General features: G+C 42.9%; 2 pseudogenes; one reads left to right on the top strand and one right to left on the bottom strand.

The window, feature by feature from the left end:
• Positions 1 to 294: 294 nt before the first annotated feature.
• Positions 295 to 1,265, bottom strand: LOC102257621 (annotated as a pseudogene).
• Positions 1,266 to 11,102: 9,837 nt separating this feature from the next.
• On the top strand, positions 11,103 to 12,912 carry LOC102249438 (annotated as a pseudogene).
• The last annotated feature ends 8,350 nt before the right edge of the window (positions 12,913 to 21,262 follow it).

The following is a 21,262-nucleotide window of genomic DNA, read 5'->3' as shown; positions in this document are numbered from 1 at the left end:
ACCCTCCAATCACTGGATCGGCCCCTCGCCCAGGCCTGACGCCTCTGCCAGAGGCGTCAGGCCTGGGCAGGGGACCCCCATCTCCCCCTGATCACCGGCTTCTGGGGCTTCTAGGGCTGGCCTGCGGCCTGGGATGGCAGCTCACGCTGGCGGCTGCGCTGTCCTGCCCTGCCTGCAGTATGCAAATTAGCCGCCATCTTTGTTGGCGGTTAATTTGCATATCATGCTGATTAGCCCATGGGAGGCGTAGCGAAGGTACAGTCAATTACCATGTTTGTCTATTATTAGATAGGATTTTAGCAGGCTTAATTCACTTTATTTTTCTTGTATAAAATTATGTGGTGGCCACAGCGGGAGCCTGGGTCCTCTGCACAGAAACTCTGGTGTGGGTCTTTACAAGATGGTCAGTGAATTCCTGATAGGGAGACTTGGTGAACACACTCTCTTTCCAGAGATCTGGGGTGAGATAGCTATAGGTCTTAGAGATGGCATCGAAGGTGGCCTTGGCAAAGTTGCCCAGGGTGGCAGTGCAGCCCCTGGCCAAGGAATAGCAGTCATCAATACCAGCCATCATCAGCAACTTCTTAGGCACAGGGGCCGAGACAATGCCAGTACCCCTGGGGGCAGGGATGAGATGACAGCGGCCAGTCACCTTGCAGGAACAGTGTGGGGCTTGCCGATCTTGTTTCTCTGGAACAATAGAGAGCTTGGCCAGGATAATGGCTCCGCGGATGGCAGTGGCTACTTCCTTTGAGCACTTAACACCCAGACCAACATGTCCATTGTAGTCCCCAGTGGCGACAAATGCCTTGAACCGGGTCCTCTGGGCAGCACCTGTCTGCTTTTGCACAGGCATGATCTTCAAGACCTCATCCTTGAGGGATGCCCCCAAGAAAAAGTCAATGATCTCAGATTCCTTGATGGGCAAGGAGAATAGATAGATTTCCTCTAGGGATGTGATTGTCATGTCCTTGACCAGGCCGCCCAGCTTGGTGATGGGGATCCACTCCTTGTCCTCGGCCTTGTCCTCGGCCTTGCTTCCATGAGCTCTGCGGCCTCGGCCCCTGCCCCAACCTGGCCGCGACCCCGGCCCTGCTTCCCAATGGGGCTTGAAACCAGTGTGTGTGGGGGGAGGCGATATTCATAGGATGTTGCAAGACTGCATGGTCAGTGTTCTAGAGGAACATCTATACAGAGGCTGTGGGGTACAAAGGGCACCTCACCAGGTCTCTGGAGGGAACAACCACTGAAGACCTGAAAGACATGCAGGTGTCAGTAGGGGCCAGATCAGCTCAGGATGTCCAAGGGACCTACAGGATGGCCGAGGTGGGATACTGAAAGATGGAAGGGGGACAGGTTACCCAGGGCCTCACATGTGGAACTAAGAAGGGGGACCTTTATCAAGGGCACTGGGGAGCTGCTGAAGGATTTAGCCAAGGGAGAGTAGTAGTCAAGTCTATGTTATAGCTCTGCCAAGGTCATGTGGAAGATGCACTGGAGGGCCATCAGCTCAGGCAAAAGAACATTCAACAATCAACAGTCTCTCTTCCCCGGAGGGCTATGGGGAAGTCCCTTTCCCAGTTCTTTTCCAGCCCTACATCAGCGAGAAATAATTCAGGAAATATTTACTGAGGTCTACTATATGCCAGGTTGGGTACCCATTTTTATTTTTCTAACAAAGGGGTTATAGTAACAACTGATGAATGCTGAGAAGACAGAAAACAGGGACCTAGAAGGGAGATAAAAAAATAACTAAGATTAGAAATCAAAGTGGGAACATAACTACCGTCCTTATAGAAATAAATAAAAAGGATTTTAAGAGAATATTATGAACAATTTTATGCTAACAAATCAGATAATCTATATGAAAGGGGCAAATTGCTAGAAACAAGCTATCAAAACTGACTGGAGAAGAAATAGAAAATCTGAAAAGACCTATGACACATAAGGAGATTGAAGCAGTAATCAAAAATCGTACAACAAAGAAAAGACCAGGATCAGATGGCTTCATTATCAAACATTTAAAGAAGAATTAATGCCAATTCTTCTCAAACTCTTCCAATAAAAATATAGAAGAGATGGAACACATCTTAGCTCATTCTTTCTAGGAGGTCAGCATTATTCTGATACCAAAGCCAGAAACTTACACACACACACACACACACACACACACACACACACACACTGTTAGAGCTTATGAAATCAGCAGTTTTACTATATACGATCACACAAAAAACGGTTGCATTTCCATAAAACAGCAATGAGCAATCTAAAAAGGAAATTTAAAAACAATTCCATTTACAATAGCATCAAAAATAATAAAATACAGCCCTGGCCAATGTGGATCAGTTGGTTTAGCATCATCCCATGCACCAATAGGTGTCAGGCTCAATTCCAGGTCAGGGCACATACTCAGGTTGCAGGTTCAATCCCTGGTTGGGATATCTCTCTCTCCAACTCCTCTTCCTCCTCCTCCCCCTCCTCCTCCTCCTCCTCCTCCTTCCTCTCTTAAAAACAATTTAAAAATTTTAAATGATAATGATACATATGCATGCTAAATAACATGGTGCTAAAAATGAATGGGTTAACAATGAGATCAAGGAAGAAATAGAAAGATATCTTGAGAACACAACAACCCAAAATCTGTGGGACACAGAAAAAACATTCCTAAGAAGGAAATTCAGAGCATTACAGTTCTATCTCAAGAAACAAGAAAAAGCTCAAGTAAACAATCTAACTTTACACTTAAAGGAACTTGAAAAAGAACAACAAAGTCCAAAGTGAGTAGAAGAAAGGACATAATAAAGATCAGAGCAGAAATAAATGAAATGGAGTCTAAAAAAAATACAAAAAAATCAATGAAACCAAGAGCTGTTTCTTTGCAAAAATAAACAAGATTGACAAACTTTCGACCAGACTCATCAAGAAAAAAAGAGAGAGGACACATATAAATAAAATCAGAAATGAAAGAGGAGACGGAACTGATACAAAAAAAATAAAATAAAATACAAAGCATTGTAAGAAAATATTATGAACAACTACATTCCAACAAATTGGACAATCTGGAAGAAATGGATAAATTCCTAGAAACATACAACCTTCCAAAACTAAATGAGGAAGAATCAGAGCATCTGAATAGACAAATTACAACTAGATTGAAGCAATAATAAACTTTTTTTAAAAAAACAAAACCTTCTAACAAACAAAAGCCCTGCACCAGATGGCTTCACAGGTGAATTTTACCAAACTTAAAAGAACTAACACCTATCCTTCTCAAACGATTCCAAAAAATTCAAGAGGAGGAAAGACACCGAAGCTCATTTTATGAGTTCAGCATTATCCTAATTCCAAAACCAGATAAAGACACTACAAAGAAAGAAAATTATAGGCCAATATCCCTGATGAACATAGATGCTAAAATCCTCAACAAAATATTACCAAACTGAATCCAGCAATATATTAAAAAGATCACACACCATGATCAAATGGGGTTTATTCTGGGGGTGCAAGGTTGGTACAATATCTGCAAAACAATAAACATGATATATCACATAAACAAGTTGAGGGATAAAAACTACATGATCATTATCAATAGATGCAGAAAAAGCATTTGATAAAATCCAGCACATATTTATGATAAAAACTCCCAGCAATGTGGGACTAGAGCAGCGGTTCTCAACTTGTGGGTCGCGACCCCTTTGGGGGTCGACCGATCCTTTCACAGGGGTCGCCTAAATACATCCTGCATATCAGATATTTACATTACGATTCATAACAGAAGCAAAATTACAGTTATGAAGTAGCAACGAAAATAAATTTATGGTTGGGGGTCACCACAACATGAGGAACTGTATTAAAGGGTCGAGGCATTAGGAAGGTTGAGAACCACTGGACTAGAGGGAACATACCTCAATGTAATAAAGGCCATATATGACAAATCCACAGCCAACATCATACTCAATGGGCAAAAACTACAAGTGTCCCCCTTAAGACTAGGAATAAGACAGGGATGTCTGCTTTCACCACTCTTATTCAACATAGTACTGGGAGTCCTAGCCACAGCAATTGGACAAAAAGAAGAAATAAAAGGCATTCAAATTGGAAAGGAAGAAGTAAAAATGGTCATTATTTGCAGATGACATGATATTATACATACAAAACCCTAGAGACTCCATCAAAAAACTACTAGAACTGATGAATGAATTCAGTCAAATACAGAACACAAAATAAATATCCAGAAATCAGATGCACTTTTTTAAAAAATCCTCACCTGAGGATATTTTTCCACTGATTTTCATAGAGAGTGGAAGACAGAGAGAAATACTGATGAGAGGGAAACACATCAATTGGTTGCCTCCTGCATGAGCCCCAACCAGGGCCCGATATGGGAAGGAGCCTGCAACCGAGGTACATGCCCTTGACTGAAATCGAACCCAGGACCCTTCAGTCCGCAGGCCAATGTTCTATCCACTGAGCCAAATCATCTATGGCTCAGTTGCATTTTTACACACCAATAATAAACTATCAGAAAGAGAAACTAAAAAACACACAATCCCATTTACAATTGTTTCAAAAAGAATAAAATACCTAGGAATGAATTTAACCAATGATGTAAAAAAAATGTTCTTAGAAAATTATAAGACACTGAAGAAAGAAACTGAGTAAGATACAAATAAGTGGAAACATATACGGTGTTCATGGATAGGAAGAATTAACATTAAAATGTCCATACTATCCAAAGCAATCTACATAATCAACACAATTCATATCAAGATACCAATGGCATATTTCACAGAACTAGAACAGATCTTTCAAAAATTTACATGTAACCACAAAAGACCCCAAATCGCAACAGCAGTCCTTTTTTAAAAAAAATACGTTTTTATTGATTTTAGAGAGAGAGGGACGGAGAGGGATAGATAGAAACATCAATGAGAGAGAGAGACATATCCTGTGCACCCTGCACTGAGGATGGAGCTTGCAACCAGGGCATGTGCCCTGACAGGGAATTGAACCAGGGACCTCTTGGTTCATGGGTAATGCTCAACGACTGAGCAACACTGGCCAGGCACCAACAGCAGTCTTGAGAAAGAAGAACAAAGTTGGAGGAATCACGCTACCTGAAATCATACTATACTACAAGGACATAGTAATCAAAACAGCATGGTACTGGCATAAAAACAGGCATATAGACCAAGGAACAGACTAGAGAGCCCAGAAATAAACCACGCCTTTACAGTCCATTAATATTTGATAAAGGAGGCAAAACATACAATGGACTAAAGACAGTCTCTTCAATAAATGGTGTGGGGGAAACTGGACAGATACATGCAAAAAAAATGAAACTAGACCATCGTCTTACACTGCACACAAGAATAAACTCATAAAAATCCTAGAAGAAAATGCAGTAAAATCTCGGACATTTCCTGTAGCAGTAGTTTCTGATATATCTCCTCAGGCCAGGGAAACAAAATAAAAAATGTAAAAATGGGACTCATAAACTAAAGAGTTTCTGCACAGCAAAGGAAATCATCAACGAAATTGAAAGACAACCCACTGAATGATACATCTGATAAGGGGTTAATATCCAAAATTCATAAAGAACTTACAAAACACAACACCAAAAAACTCAAACAATGCAATTAAAAAATGGACAAAGGACATGAATAGACACTTCTCCAAAGAGGACATACAGATGGCCAATAGACATATGAAAAGATGCTCACTAATCATTAAATACAAATCAAAACCACAATTAGATATCACATCACACCTGTCAGAATGGTTATCATCAATAAATTGACAAGTATTGGTGAGGATGTGGAGAAAAGGGAACCCTTTTGCAGTATTGGTGGGAACGCAGATTGGTGTAGCCACTGTGGGAAACAGTATGGAGTTACCTCAAAAAATTAACATGGAACTGCCTTATGACCCAGCGATTCCACATGGGAATTTATCCAAAGAAACCTGAAACACTAATTTAAAAGAATATATGTATCCCTATGTTCATTGCAATGATATTTGCAATAACCAAGATCTGGAAGCAGCCCAAGTGTCCATCAGTAGATGAGTGGATACAAAAGCTGTGGTACATTTATACAATGGAATACCGTTCTGCTGTAAAAAGGAAGAAAATTTTACCCTTTGCAACAGCATGGATGGACCTGGAGAACATTATGCTAAGTGAAATAAGACAGTCAAAGAAAGACAAGTGCCATATGATTTCACTCATATGTGGAATTTATTGAACAAATTGAACTACCAAGCAAAATAGAGACAGACTCAGAGAGCAGGCAGACAGCGCTAGTGGTGGTGGGCTTGTTGGAGGGGTGGTGCGGGGGAGGGGATTGAGTAAAAAAGAAAAAAAAGAGAGAGAGAGAGAGAGAGATAGAACTCATGGACATGGACAACAATGTGGTGATTGGGAGGGTGGAGGTGGAAGAGGGTATAGCAGGGATAAATAGTGATGGAAAAAAATAAAATAAATTAAGTTAAAAACAAAAAATAAAAAAAACAATAATAAAGTACATAGTAATAAATGTTAACTAAGGAAATGTAAAACTTACAGACTAAAAACTATAAAACATTGCTGAAAAGAATTCAAGAAAAGCTAAATAAATGGAAAGACAATCCATGTTCATAGATTGGAAGACTTAACATTGGTAAGACGGCAATACTGCCCTGGCTGGTGTGGTTCAGTTGGTTGAGCATTGTTCCATGCACCGAAAGGTTGCCAGTTTGATTCCAGGTCAGGACACCTACCCAGGTTGTGGGTTTGACACAATCCATGTCTCTCTCTCTCTCTCTCTCTCTCTCTCTCTCGCTCTCTCGCGCTCTCTCTCTCCCTTTCCCTCTCTCCCTCTCTCTCTCTCCCTCCCTCCCCCTTCCTCTCTCTCAAATCAATAAAAACACATTTTTTAAAAAAAGATGGTAATACTCCCCAAAGTGATCTATAGATTGATTCAATGAAATTCCTATCAGAATACCAATTACCTTTTTTGCAGAAATGGAAATGCAGATCCTAAAATTCATATAAACTTACAGGGAACCCTCAATAGCCAATCAAACAGGAGCCCATACTAACTAAGAGTGGGACCAGCCCTTTTCCTCCTTCAGAGCCACAGTGAAGGCCTGCCCAGCCGGGCAGGGCTTTTGTCAGAAACAGCAGCTCCCTCTGGCTGCCACAATTGGATATGTCCTCCCTCAAAGCAGGCCCAGCCAGGCACTGCCCCTCACTCAATCAGCCGGAGTCCTCATGCCTCCACCTCACCAGATTCTTCTTCACAGGATTATCAAGGTCAAATCCAAGGGTATTCAACTCTTAGAAATTCTGTGCAGAATCTTTCATACCCCGCAACAGAAAACAAATGAAAATATAGTTGACCTTTGAATAACATAGGGGTTAGGGTGGAAACTCCCCTCCCCCACTGATGCAGTAAAAAATTTGCATATAGCCCTGGCCAGTGTTGCTCCGTGAAGAGAGCATCAGCCCTTGAATCAAAGGGTCGTGGGTTTGATTCCCAGTCAAGGGCACATACCTGGGGTGCAGGTTTGATCTCCTTTGATCCCCATATGCAAGAGGCAACCAATAGATGTGTCTCTCACATCGCTGTTTCTCTCTTCCCTTCCTCCCTTCCTCTCTCTCTAAAAAATATCCTCCTGTGAGGATTAACAACAAAAATCTGCATGTAATTTTTGACTCCACCAAAATTTAACTGCAGTGACCCCTCAGTATCCACAGAGGATTGGTTCTAGGACACCCCTCGGATACCAAAATCCTCTAATGCTTAAGTCCCTCATATAAAATGGCATAGAACAATGTATACAGTTGGCTCTCTGCATCCATGGATTCCCCACTGTGGATCAAAAATACTGTTTTTAATGTGCAGTTGGTTGAATCAGCGAATGTGAAACCTAGGGATACGGAGGACCAATTGTATATTTATTGAAAGAAAACCACATAAGTGGACCCACACAGTTCAAACCCGTTGTTCAAGGGTAAACTGTAAATAGAGCTGTTTGGTTCAACCAGGACCTGGGGGCCTCAAAGCACTCCCATCTCATCATCCCCATCCACTCCAGATATGTGGAAACCCTTGGGCCTCTGAAAATATTTTGAAAACCATCTGTTTAGAGAGAAAAGTAAAACCATAGAACTTGGATTTTTCTATTTTCTTCTTGAATCAGTTTTGGTAGTTTGTTTCTATGAATTTGTTAACTTCATATAGGTTATCTAATTTGTTGCCATACAATTGTTCATAGTTACTCTTATAAACCTTTGTATTTCTGTAAGGTATTGGTTTTTTCTTTCTCAGTCTAGGTAAAGCTGTCAATTTTATTAATCTTTTCAAAAAACCAACTGTTGGTTTTGTTGATGCTCTGTATTATTTTTCTATTCTCTACTCCACTTATTTCCACTAAAATTTTTATTATTTCCTTCTTGGTGCTAGCTTTAGGTTTAGCCTACTCTTCTTTGTTTAGTTCCTTAAGGTAGATCTTCCTTCTTTTTTAATGTAGGCATTTACAACTATAAATTTCTCTCTGAACACTACTTTTGCTGCATCCCATAGATTTTGATATGTTGTGTTTTTGTTTTCATTCATCTCAAAGTATTTTAAAATTTCCTTTTTGATTTCTTCTTTGACCCATACATCCATTGGTTATTTAAGAGTATGCTGTTTTCCAGTTTTCCCTCTGTGATTGATTTATAGCTTCATTCCATTTTGTTCAGAGAAGATACCTTACATGATTTCAATCTTTTGAAATCTATTGAGATTTGTTCTGTGGCCTAGCATGTGGTCTATACTGGGGAATGTATTATATGCATTTGAGAAAAATGTGTATTCTACTGTTATTGGGTAAAATTTTTTTTAATATCAGTTAAGTTACAGCAATATTGAAAGTGGAATACTGAAGTTTCCAACTATATTGTAGAACTGTCTATTTCTCTCTTCAATTATGCCAGTGTTTGATTTACATATTTGGGGGCTCTGTAGTTTATTTAGTACATATATGTTTATAATTAGTATATCCTCTAGATAGATTGACCCTTTATCCTTCATTGTTTCTTTTAACAACTTTTAACTTTAAATCTTTTTTTGTCTGATATTAGTATAGCTATTCCAGCTCTTTTTTGGTTAATATTTGCATAGAATATATTTTCTTGCCAGGGGAGGGGAGCAGGGGATGGGTAGAGGTAGGCAAAGGTGGGGGGGAAATGGAGGACATCTGTAATAGCGTCAACAATAAAAAGATATTCTTTTCCCACTCTTTCGTTTCAAACTTTTTGGATCTAAAATGAGTCCCTTTTAGACCTGGAGAGTATCATGCTAAGTGAAATAAGTCAGTCAGAGAAAGACAAGTATCACATGATCTCACTCATATATGGAATCTAAGTAATAAAATAAACTGATTAACGGAGTCGATCCAGAGACATGGAAGCATGGAACAGAGTGTGGAATCTTGGAGGGAAGGCAGGGGAAGATGGGTGAGTGGGAGGTAATCAACCAAAGACCTTGTATGCATATATGCATAACCCATGAACACAGACAATAGGGTGGTGAAGGCCTAGGGTGGGAGGTTAGAGGTGAGCTGAAGGGGTCAATGGGGGAAAAAAGGGGACATATGTAATACTTTCAACAATAAAGAATTATTAATAAAATAAGTTCCTTTTAGACAGCATATAGTTGTCACATTTTTACCCATTCTGTCAGTCTCTGCTTTAAACTTATTTGGAGAGTTTAATCCTTTTACGTTTAAAGTAATTATGATAAGGAAAAACTTACTTCTTACTACTTGTTTTAAAGGAATGTCTTATACCTTTATTGTTTCTCAATTTGTCCACTACCACCTTCTCTTGTGTTTACTTGATTTTTTTAAAAATAAATGTTTTTATTGATTTTAGAGAGAGGAAGGGAGAGGGATAGAGAGATAGAAACATCGATGAGAGAGAAACATCTATGGGCTGCCTCTTGCACATCCCCTACTAGGGATTGAGCTTGCAACCTGTGCATGTGCCCTGACCGGGAATCGAACCAGCAACCTCTTGGTTCATGGGTCGATGCTCAACTACTGAGCCACACTGGCCGGGCCGTTTGATTTTTTAGTGTACTATTTGATCCCCGTATTGTTTCCTTTTCTGTATATTTTTAGTTATTTTCTTACTGGTTACCTGGGGATTACAGTTGATATCTTCAATTTGTAACACTCTAGTTTGAATTAATACCTACTTAACTTCAATAGTATATAAACTCTGCTCATATACAGCTTCATTCCTTCTTCTTTGTGTTATCACAAATTACATCTTTATATGTTGTATTACCATTAAAATAGCTTTATAATTATTGTTCCATGCCTTGTCTTTTCAATCATATAGGGAAAAAAGAGGAGTTACAAACCAACAATACAATAATACTGTATTTTATACTTACTTATGTAGTTACCTTTACCAGTGTTCTTTATTTCTTCATATGGCTTTGAGTTGCTATCTAGTATCCTTTCATTTCTCCTAAAAAAAGAAAGACACCTTTTAGCATTTCTTGTAGGGCAGATCTACTAGCCACAAACTCTCTTAACTTTTGTTTATCTGAGAATATCTAAGCTTCATTTTTGCACATCTGTTTTACCAGATACAGAACTCCTGGTTGACTGTTTTATTTCTTTCAGCACTTTAAACATCATTCACTGTTTGCTGGCCTCCATGATATCTGATAAAAAATTGGCTGTTAATCTTTTTGGAGATCTCTTGTTTGTGATGAGTTACCTCTCTCTTGCTGCTTTTAAGACTGTCTTTATCTTACAATCTGATTATAATGTTTCTTTGAGTTATCCTGCTTAGAGTTTGTTGAGCTTCTTGGATGTATAGATCCATGACTGTTATCTGGGAAGTTTTCAGCTATTATTTTTTCAAATAGTCTTTCTCTTTGCCTCTTATTCCTCTGGGACTCCCATTACCTGTATGTTTTACACTTGATAGTATCCCAAAGGAGTCTCATGTTCTGGCATGTATCTTCATTGTTTTTCTTTTGACTTCTCAAATTGGATAATTTTAATTGACTTTACTGCAAGGTAAGCATATTTGAAATTGGCTAGTGTGAATAATTTTAGCAGGCTCTGGGGCACAGGTGCTGTCCCTAATTGCCTGATACCTGGCCCTGGGGTGATTAGGGCAAGGGGATATTGCCTCCTGGAGTGTGAGAGCCTAATAAAGAAGGTGGTTGGAGTGTGAGTTCTAGAGTGTGAGCTCTGGATTGGTTGTTTGAAAAGCCCACTCCCAGGAGAGTCATTTGCTATCTCTAGGAATTAACTAGCCTTGTGAGGGGCAGTCAGTCCCAGATCAGCAAGGCCTCAAGATGTTGAAGAAACATAAAATACTGAACGTAAAAAACATGATTGAGCAGCTGAGTCAAGATGGACCAACGTCAGAGTGATGGTCATGGTCTTCGAGGTGGCAAGAAAGATGACAGGACAAGAAAAACAAACACGAACCTCCTGCCCTGGCTGGTGTGGCTCAGTTGATTGGAGCACTGTCCTGTATACCAAGAAGTTGCAGATTTGATCCCCAGTTGGGGCACATATGGAAGTCAACCAATTGATGTTCTCTCTCTCTCTCTCTCTCTCTCTCTCTCTCTCCTTTCCCCTCTCTCTAAAATCAATAAGCATATCTTCCAGTGAAGATTTAAAAAATAATAACCTCCCGTACCAACTAGTAGGGTAAAAGAAGAAAACAAAGGGACCAGATGCTGCCAGCAAACTGCCACTGGTGATACCTCACATTCAGTGCTGGTTAAAATTATTTAAGTTAGAATTAAACACTATCTTCTCATGGAGGAAGAATTCATTAGAAATCAAGAACAAAAGAAGCATTTAGAAGAAAAGCAAGAGGAGGAAAGAGCAAAGATAGATGATCTGAGGGGGACCCCAATGTCAGTTGGAACTTTAGAAGAGATCATGGATGACAATCACACCATACTGTCTACATCTGTGGGCTCAGAACACTACATTAACATTCTTCCATTTGTAGACAAGGATCTGCTGAAACCGGGCTGCTCTGTCCTGTTGAACCACAAGGTGCCTGCCATGATAGGGGTGCTGATGGATCACACAGATCCCTTGGTCACAGTGATGAAGGTGGAAAAGGCCCTTATGATGACATTTGGTTGGACAACCAAATCCAAGAAATTAAGAAATCTGGAACTTCCTTTCACTCACCCTGAATATTATGAAGAGATGGGTTTAAAGCCCCCTTCGGGGATCATTCTCTATGGTCCACCTGGCACAGGCAAAACTTTATTAGCCAAAGCAGTAGCAAACCAAATCTCAGCCACTTTCTTGAGTGAGGTTGGCTCTGAACTTATTCAGAACTATGTAGGCAATGGGCCTAAACTCATTTTGAAATTGTTTCGAGTTGCTGAATGCACCATCCACTGTTGTTTATTGATGAAATTGATGCCACTGGGACAAAAAGCTATGACTCAAATTCTAGTGGTGAGAGAGAAATTCAGCATACAGTGTTGGAATAGTTGGAACTGTTGGAGAGTTGGGTGGATTTGATTTAAGGGGAGATGTAAAAATTTTCATGGCCACAAACCAAATAGAAACTTTTGATCTAGCACTTATCAGACCAGGCCATGTTGACAGGAAGATCGAGTTCCCCTGCCCAATGAAAAGAACAAGAAGCGCATCTTTTAGATCTGAACAGGCAGAATGATGCTGGCTGATGATGTAACACTGGACAACTTCATCATGGCTAAATATAACTTCTCTGGTGCTGACATCAAGGCAATCTGTACAAAAGCTGGTCTGATGGCCTTGAAAGACACAGAATAAAAGTAACAAATGAAGACTTCAAAAAAAATCTAAAGAAAATGTTCTGTATAAAAAGCAAGAATCCCTGAGGGGCTCTATCTCTAGCAAACCACAGTTGCCTTCAAGGAAATGGTTGGGAGCGTTTTGACCCCTTGGAGGTTGGAGAATAAGGTTGGGGAAGTTGCCCAGAGGAACCAACGTTACTGTTGATCATTAGCAAAATATCCTGTATACTATGTACCTTTCTCAGCATGATGTGTAGAATGCCCATCATGCAGTGCTCTCTTCTCATTAAAGTGTGCTCTTTCTAAAAACACACACACACACACACACACACAAAATTACCAAGACACAAACATCATTAATATACTCATCAGCACTCTTCTCTCACCACGTATCTCTTTTCCCTGTTTCCACAGCCACCCCTTTTGGCAATGGATAAATGCCAAGAAGAGCTCTCAAGTCTCCCCAACCCCAAGAAACCCAGCATCTCTGATCCCTTCTTGCCTTACTCCCCGCCTCTCTTTCCCTGTCACCTCCCACTCCTGAACTCCTGCACTGGCTCCAGATTGAAACCTAACAGCGGCCCGTCACCTCAGCCTCCCTAGCATTCCTTCCATTACGCTCTCTCCTCCATTGTTTCAGAGACACAGCCCCTTTCTGTCCTGTTCCCTCTACACACACACTTTTCATCATCTGTGAGACAAGGACATTTTTTCAAGGTTCAGTTCCTGATCCCTTTCTCTGGGATCAGGCAGAGACCACACAAAACCTCCTGTGGTATTTTAGCCACTGGTTAAAGGTTTAAAGATGCTTCATATTGTGTCCATTTGACAGTGAATTTCTGCAACAAAAAACTCATTTTCCCTTTAACGTTGGCTATAAAAACCAAAGATATCTTCTCTTGGGGGAGGGAGGTAATTGGCCCAGGGCATGTTGAATGTGGGAAGCTTCAAAGTCATCTATGTGAAGCAACAATTGGGGCTTTTGGGTCTTTATAAGCATAACTTTAAAAAATTGTTTCTCTTTCTAAGCCTAGGAAATCTGGTCCACTCAAATCCTGACCTCCAACCTTTGTACATTGAGTCCTCCCCACCTAGTGGGAGACAGACAGCACCACTGTGCACCATAGCTCATGCCAAGAGAGGCAAATACCATCCTGACCACCTAGCAGCTCTCCCTGACTCAGAGTTTCAGAGTAGATACCTGTATGAATTCCCTGCATTTGCTGTAACAAATTACCACAACTTTAGTAGCTTAAAACATCACAAACTTATTATCTTACAGTCCCGGAGGACAGAATTCCTATAATTGAGGTATTGGCAGTGCTATCTTCCTTCTGGAGGCTCTAAGCAGTGGTTCTCAACCTTCCTAATGCCGCGACCCTTTAAAACAGTTCTTCATGTTGTGGTGACCCCCAACCATAAAATTATTTTCGTTGCTACTTCATAACTGTAATTTTGCTACTGTTATGAATCGTAATGTAAATATCTGATATGCAGGATGTATTTTCAGGGGTCTCGACCCACAGGTTGAGAACCGCTGCAAGGGGCAATCCATGTCCATGCCTTTTCCGGCTTCTAGAGGCCATCAGCATGCCTTGGCTCACAGCCTTTTTCTCCATCTTCAAAGTGAACAGTGTAACATCTTCTAACTTCTTTCTCTGACTCTGCTTCCATTCTCAAATCTCCTCTAACCTGAACCCTGGTCAGTTGCCAGGATCAGAGTCCATCTCATAAAGACTCTTGTGATAATACTGGGCCCACCTAGATAATCTAGGAAAATATCCCCATCTCCACTGCCTTAACTTAACCACACCTGCAAGGTCATACTCCCAAGTTCTTGGGGTCAGAACATGGACATCTTGTGTGCGGGGGACATGCATTACTCAGCCTGCCACAGCACCAATGGGGCCACGTTCCTTATATGGGGACCCATGGACCACCCTTTGGGAGGAGCAATGTGTGGGCTTGGTTCTGGAAGATGGCAGGTGGGGCTTTGGGTTAGGGGACAGAAAATGAATACCTGAATGGATGTGGCCTGAAGGCTATTAACCTCAGCACAAGGACCAGTGCAAGGGAAAACCTGCTCTTTCCAGGCTCGGTTCTGCAAAGTGGGGGTTCTCCCATGGGTCACTTTTGCCCCCAGGGGACACCTGGCAAAGTGTGAAGACATATTTGGCTGTCATAGCTGGGGAGGGGTGGCCAGAGATGCTGCTAAATAACCTACAATGCATAATATTGTCCTCACCACAAAGAATCCTCCTGCCCAAAGGTCAGTGGCATTGAGAGTGAGAAGCCCTGCTTATAGTCACTTTCTGGCTGTCTCTCCAGACCCAGAGGGACTTCCCCACTCCTTCATGGAGGGTTTCTGCTCAGTGACCTTTAGCCTTTCTGCCCCCATTCTGCCTTTCTTGGCAAAAGCTGTTTCTAGTGACCCTTGGCCTGCCTTTGTGGAGGTTGATAGCTCCTACCTCTGGAGTGTGAAGGCTGGGCCTGACATGGGCCCCATGAAGATGGATCTAAGAATAGTGTTTCCTCCCCACCATCCCTGCCCTGGGCCTGACCTGCTCTGACCTCTGTGTCCCTGTACTGGGCAGGTGAGTGAGGCAGATGGTGTGCTGACACCTGTTGAGACTGTGCCAATCACTGGGTGGGGAAAGTTTGGGGAACTCAAATTCACTGGGAAGCAGGTGGCAGGGCCCCTGACAGCAGGAGGACGTGATTGGGTTGGGGAATTCCCTTTCAGCTCATTCCCACAGTGCTCCTGTCAGTGGTGTCCCTGCAGTTAGACATGTTCTCCTTGGCCCAGGGCAGAAGTGGGGTGCCCACCTCACCCACAATGGAAGGTACCCCAGCCTGGGTGGCCTGACCCAGTGTGTGTAGTGGGGAACAGGGTAGGCTCTGTCAGGATGTGATAAATCCCAGCTAGTGTCTTCCTGCTGTTGGTCCCTGCAAGAAGGCTCTGCTGCTTGTCCATTTGGTCAGCAAACTATTGACACCTATAGGCTCCATGCTTTGCGCTGGGGATGCAAAGATGGACAGGACCAGCTGTCCCCTCTAGGAACTCACTGCGATTGGGGAAAGCAGGGTTCATGCTGGCTGACTGTTTAACCAAGAACCAGCCCCTGTATTGGGTGTGCCTCATCTCTCAGTAGGAGCAGAACAGCTACATTTCTGGAGGAAGCAATGGGGATAAGGGACGGAAAGAGGGCAGCAGGGATATGGGTAGAGAAAGCCCTGATGCAACTCAGAGAGGAGGAGGAAGGTGAACATGTGTCCAGTGGGACTTCCCTGGGGTAAGCCCAGGAAAAACCCTGCTCCTGGGAGTGGGAGGGCTGGTTTGGGGAGATGGCCTATCCTGACTACTACAGGCTCCTGAATTTCTCCCTCACTGCCTCTGTGCTGGTTGTAGCTGCTTGGCTAGCCTCTGTGCATTTCTAGGAAGCCCCTCACTAAGTCCAAGCCCTTGGTGTATGGTACTGTCCTCCTGTTGGGGTCCAATGTCAGCCCTAGGTGCCAGAGAATGGGGTGTCCAAACCTCAGAATCCTGGCTCCTTGACCTATGGAAGGCCAGGCAGTACCCTCAGGTGGCCAGGGTCACCTGAGCTCCTCTACTCAGCCCTGCTGACACCCAGTGGGCTGCAAGAGAATCACATGTTCCCCCAGTGTTATATATGGGCTGCATTGTGTCCTCCCCAAATTTGTATGTTGAAGTCCTAAACCCCAGGACCTCAGAACATGACTGTACATTTTAGCTCGCAACTCAAAGCAAAAAATCGGCCAAGAGACGGCTCGTATCTCGAAAAACTCGTTAGTCGGGACACTTGTAAGTCAAGGCCCCACTGTATTTAGAAATTGGGCCTTTAAGAGGTAGTCAAGTTAAAATTAGGTCATTAGGGTGGGCCCTGATCCAACCTGACTGGTGTTCTTATAAAAAGGGGGAATTAGGACACACACACACACAGAGGGAAGATCATGTGAGGACGTGGAAAAGATGGCCAAGAAAGGGGGCCATAGAAGGAACCAACCCTGCCAACATCTTGATCTTGGACTTCTCACCTCCAGAACTGTGAGACTAAATTTCTGTTGTTCATAAGTCACCCAGTCTATGCTTTGCTATGGCAGCCCTAGTGAATTCATACACCCAGGATACACCTGAGTAAGACGGCAGCACATCTGGAAGTGGGAAGGTACAAAGATGAAGGCAAACCTTTCTCCACAGCCTTCGTATTTTCTCTCCCACATGTGGATCTGAAGCCATCACTTGAACTGCACTACTGAGGCATCCCCTTCCCTCAAACTCAAGCATCTTAAGCCACTGGGCCCTGGTTAGGTGGGGGAGTGGAAATAACACCCACAGATGCCACCACAGACAAAAGACTCCTACCAGGCTGTGTCTTCCTTCTGAGTGGTCCATGTAAACCTCCTTCCCCCTCCCACCAACCCCTCCTCTCTCCCAGGCCCCCACCACCTCTTATCCAAATCCTGCTTAGTCCTTTCTCCTGCCCATTGGCCCTAGGGCTGGGCCTCCCTCAGCACTGGCTGGCCCATCTCTTCCCTTTCTCTGTCCCCCCACACCTGTCCAGCCATAGGTGGAAGACCCTCAGAGGATAGGTACAACTCTATACCCTACACTTATCTCTTAAATCATGAGCACTTTAGCATCAAGGTTCCATGCATGAATTCTGTGTTCCATTGATCCTGGCCCTTGGCCCCCTTCTGCCCCTCTTCTAGGAGTGTGTGACCTTGGGCCCACTTGATCCTTCTATAAAATGAGGCTAATAGGACCCAACTCACAGGCTCACCATGAAGATTAAACTGCATCCCCAGAGCTCAGCCTAGGGAGCTACTCTTACTCTATATGGTTAGGGGCCTCCTACTATCATTTTTAGTGCATGAACAATTCACCAAGCCAGGTTCATCGCTGGGTGTTTGGATTGTTGCCAACTCAAGGGTACCTTATTAAAAATTGTAAGAAATGTCTTACTTTGGATAGACCTTCCCTAGGTGGTGCAGGATAATTTTCAGTGGTATAACCACAAGGTCAGACTATGAGCCCTTTCATATGCTGGCAAGTATCTTCCACAGGGTCTTTCAGATGAATATGACCCCACCCCTGAGGAAAGCTGATGTTGGGGTCCTGGCAGCACTGCAATAATCTTCACCTTGACCAGCCCCTGCCCATGGCCTCACTGTTATAACTCTTTGCAGACACTGATGTTTGTTGACTCTCTTCCCCATCCTGTGAAGTGTCTATTTCTGATCTTTATCCCTTTGGTTCTTATCAATTTGTGTGAGCTTTTAGTAGATAACAACTGACTTGTTCATCTCAGGAAATTCACAGCACATGATCAGAGTTTAGTATGCCTGGAGGCTCTGAGTAATGCTGCTGAGTGTGATTTTGGATCTTCAGTCTGGGAGGCTGGGAGGTTTGAGGGTTTTGTAATACAGGGAGTTATGGGAGTTGCCTGGATCAGGCAGAAGCTGGGAATGGGAACACCCATCCTTGGTGCTCCTATCCTAGCACATGGGGGGCAAGTGAGAGGCACCTCACAGGGAGAGCTGGCAAATCTGTAGGCCTCTGGCCTGTTTCCCATGGGATGTTGGACCAGGAGCAAGGCTGGAGAATTGTCACAGTAAATTGACCACCTGCCTTCAATAAGCATGAAACCTCTATCTCATTCATAAAGAAAATATTGGGGGAACATTGATCAGCTATACTCAGTGAAAGAAGCCAGAAACAAAGGGCCACATATTGTAAGATCCCACTTCTATAAAGCAATCAGAAGAAGTATATCCATGGAGTCAGAAAGATTCGAAATTCCCAGGGGCAAGCATGTGACTACTTATGAGCACGGGGTTTATTTTGGGGGTGATAAAATGTTCTGGAATGATATAGTGCTGATGTTTGTACAACTTTGTAAATATACTAGAAACCACTGAATTTCTGCTTAAAACTTTTTTTGTTTGTTTGTTAATCCTCACTGAGGATATTTTTTCCATTGTTTTTCAGAGAGAGTGGAAAGGAGGGGTGAGGAGAGAGAGAAACATTGATGTGAGAGAGACATCAATGTTGCCTCTGGCACATGCCCCGACTGGTGGTGGAGAGTGAAACTGCAGCCCAGGTATGTGCCCTTGACCAGGAATTGAACCCAAGACCCTTCAGTCCACAGGCCGACTCTAACCATTGGGCAACCAGCTAGGGCTGAATTTCTGCTTTAAAATTTTTTTTAAGCATTGCAAAAAGCCCAACAAATACATGTAAAATATTTATAGACAAAGCAGAAAAGAGAATGTGTATGGCATGAAAAAGAACAGTTGGATAAAAAAACAAATCTTTAAAAAAAAAAGGGATACTGGCTACTATGAGTCACTGGTAGGAATGAGGAGGATGACAAAGTGACAGACAACACCTGGAAGGGAAAGTGGTCACCATCCATATTGCTCTGGGACAAACGGAGCAACCAGGCCACTCTGTGACCCTGGGAATCAGAGTTGTGAAGCCTCTTCTGATCTTTGACCCTATGGGAGATAAAATGCCCACTGCTGTTCTTGCCAGAAAGATACTGGAATCAAAGGGTAATGGGTCAGATCCAGGAAGATAATTCTGGAAAACAAAACTTGCCAAACTCGTTCAGGCCAGTGCTCCATGTTATCTCACGAGGTGGTGTTCAGGAAGCTGTGATTCTAAGACAAGAAGCAGAGCCCTTCCCGCTCTCTGGGGCATTAACCATAGAACTTTCTTTATGGGCCTATTGATACAACAGTAGTCCTGACGTGTTAGATGTTCTGCTCAGTGCCTGCTTTACTCATGTTCCCAAGGTGGTAGTGCCACATGCCTTTTGCAAACAAGCAAAACTTTGCAGAGGTTCAAGAAAGTTATTAGCACAGCAGTTCCTGGAGGGCAGCCTTGCACTGCTGTGCCCCTCCAGGGCCAGGCTTTCTGGGTCAGAAATAGGAACCATAGGTGACCCCTGCCCTGAAGGAGCCACTACTTTTATAGCTCCAATTCTGAACTAATCAGGGGCATGAATTCCAAACTGTTGCTAACCTGAAAATAAACTCAGCTGCCTAAGAAAAATAAAGCTTCCTGGTTTTCTATATGACTGACATACTTGGCACTTGAGGTGGAATCAGACTGAAGTAGGGTCCCCAAAACACTCGAGTGCCAGAAGATTCTTTTGGCTTGTTTGGGCCTGCCCAGCTTCTGTTCTCAGAATGAGGGTTCCACTTTGATGCCTCAGCTCTGTTAGGGACTTAAACCCATTTCTTATGCCCACAAAATAAACCCACCCACATATGAAGCCCCGTAAATGGTTCAGATATCATGGCTTTCCACCACATCAGATGTCAGCATGGCTACAGTCCTTCTGGAGGCTCTAGGAGAGAATGTTTCCTTGCCTTTTCAAGCTTCTAGACTGCCTGCCATCTGTGGCTGGTGGCGCTTTCCTCCATCGTCAAAGCCAGCAATGGCATTACTGACCTCTGCTTCCATTGTCACATCTCCTTCTCTGACTCTGACCTTCCTGCCTCAGTCTTATAAAAACCCTTGTTACCACTGGCCTCATGCAGGTAATCCAGGATAATCTCCCCATCTTGATACTTAACGTATCTGATCTGCAAAGTCCTTCTGCTAAGTAAGGTAACATAATCACAGGTTCCGAGAGATTAGGACATGGACATCTTTGGGCTGCTGTTATTCTGCCCACCACAGGAGGACCAGCCTACACTTTCTGAAAAGGGCTAGTCAGTGTGGAGCTGCCCTCTTAAACTGGTCCCCACAAGCTGTAACTTCCGTGGGGGCAGATACACAACTGGCATGGTCACTATTGTATCCACAGGGCCGAACACCTGTACTGGGTGTTGTGGGCAATTAAAAAGGATTGATGACCTAAAAGAAACAACAAGCACTCCTAGTGCTCACATCTTAGTTTCTAACACCATCTATATTATAAAAGGCCTGTGGCCCTAACGCCTTAACGACCAAAGACCAGTGCAGGTGGATGGGGCGTGAGCGGGTGGGTGAGGCCACACGATTTCGCACGCTGGGCTTCTAGTTGTCTAATAAAAGGAACCAGTCTCAAAGAAATGGCTGACTTTAAGACTGGGGAGGAAATATATGAGATGAGCCTGATATCTTATAGTACCATAGAAAAGGAAGTGCTCCAAAGAAAACAAAAAGAAAAAAGCCAAAATACATAGATTGGGGGGGGGGGTGCCAAAGGGCCACAGAAGCCAACTGGAAGAGATCCCAATGGCTAAAGTCAGAACAATTTGAGCAATAAAAGAAATAAAGTTAAAACCCAGAGTATAAAATATGCAGGAGGCCATAGAGATATAATTAAATGACTAGATAAACTTATAAATGGGGGAGAAAAGAGAAATCTCCCATGCAGAATTCTAAATAATTTAAGTAGTTTTCCATCCTTAAGGAGGAGGAATATAACTCTCTG

Source organism: Myotis brandtii, unplaced genomic scaffold (assembly GCF_000412655.1).
Source record: "Myotis brandtii unplaced genomic scaffold, ASM41265v1 scaffold321, whole genome shotgun sequence".
NCBI lineage: Eukaryota > Metazoa > Chordata > Mammalia > Chiroptera > Vespertilionidae > Myotis > Myotis brandtii.
The sequence above is the reverse complement of the archived record's forward strand: the minus strand, read 5'-3'. Positions and strand labels throughout refer to the sequence as shown.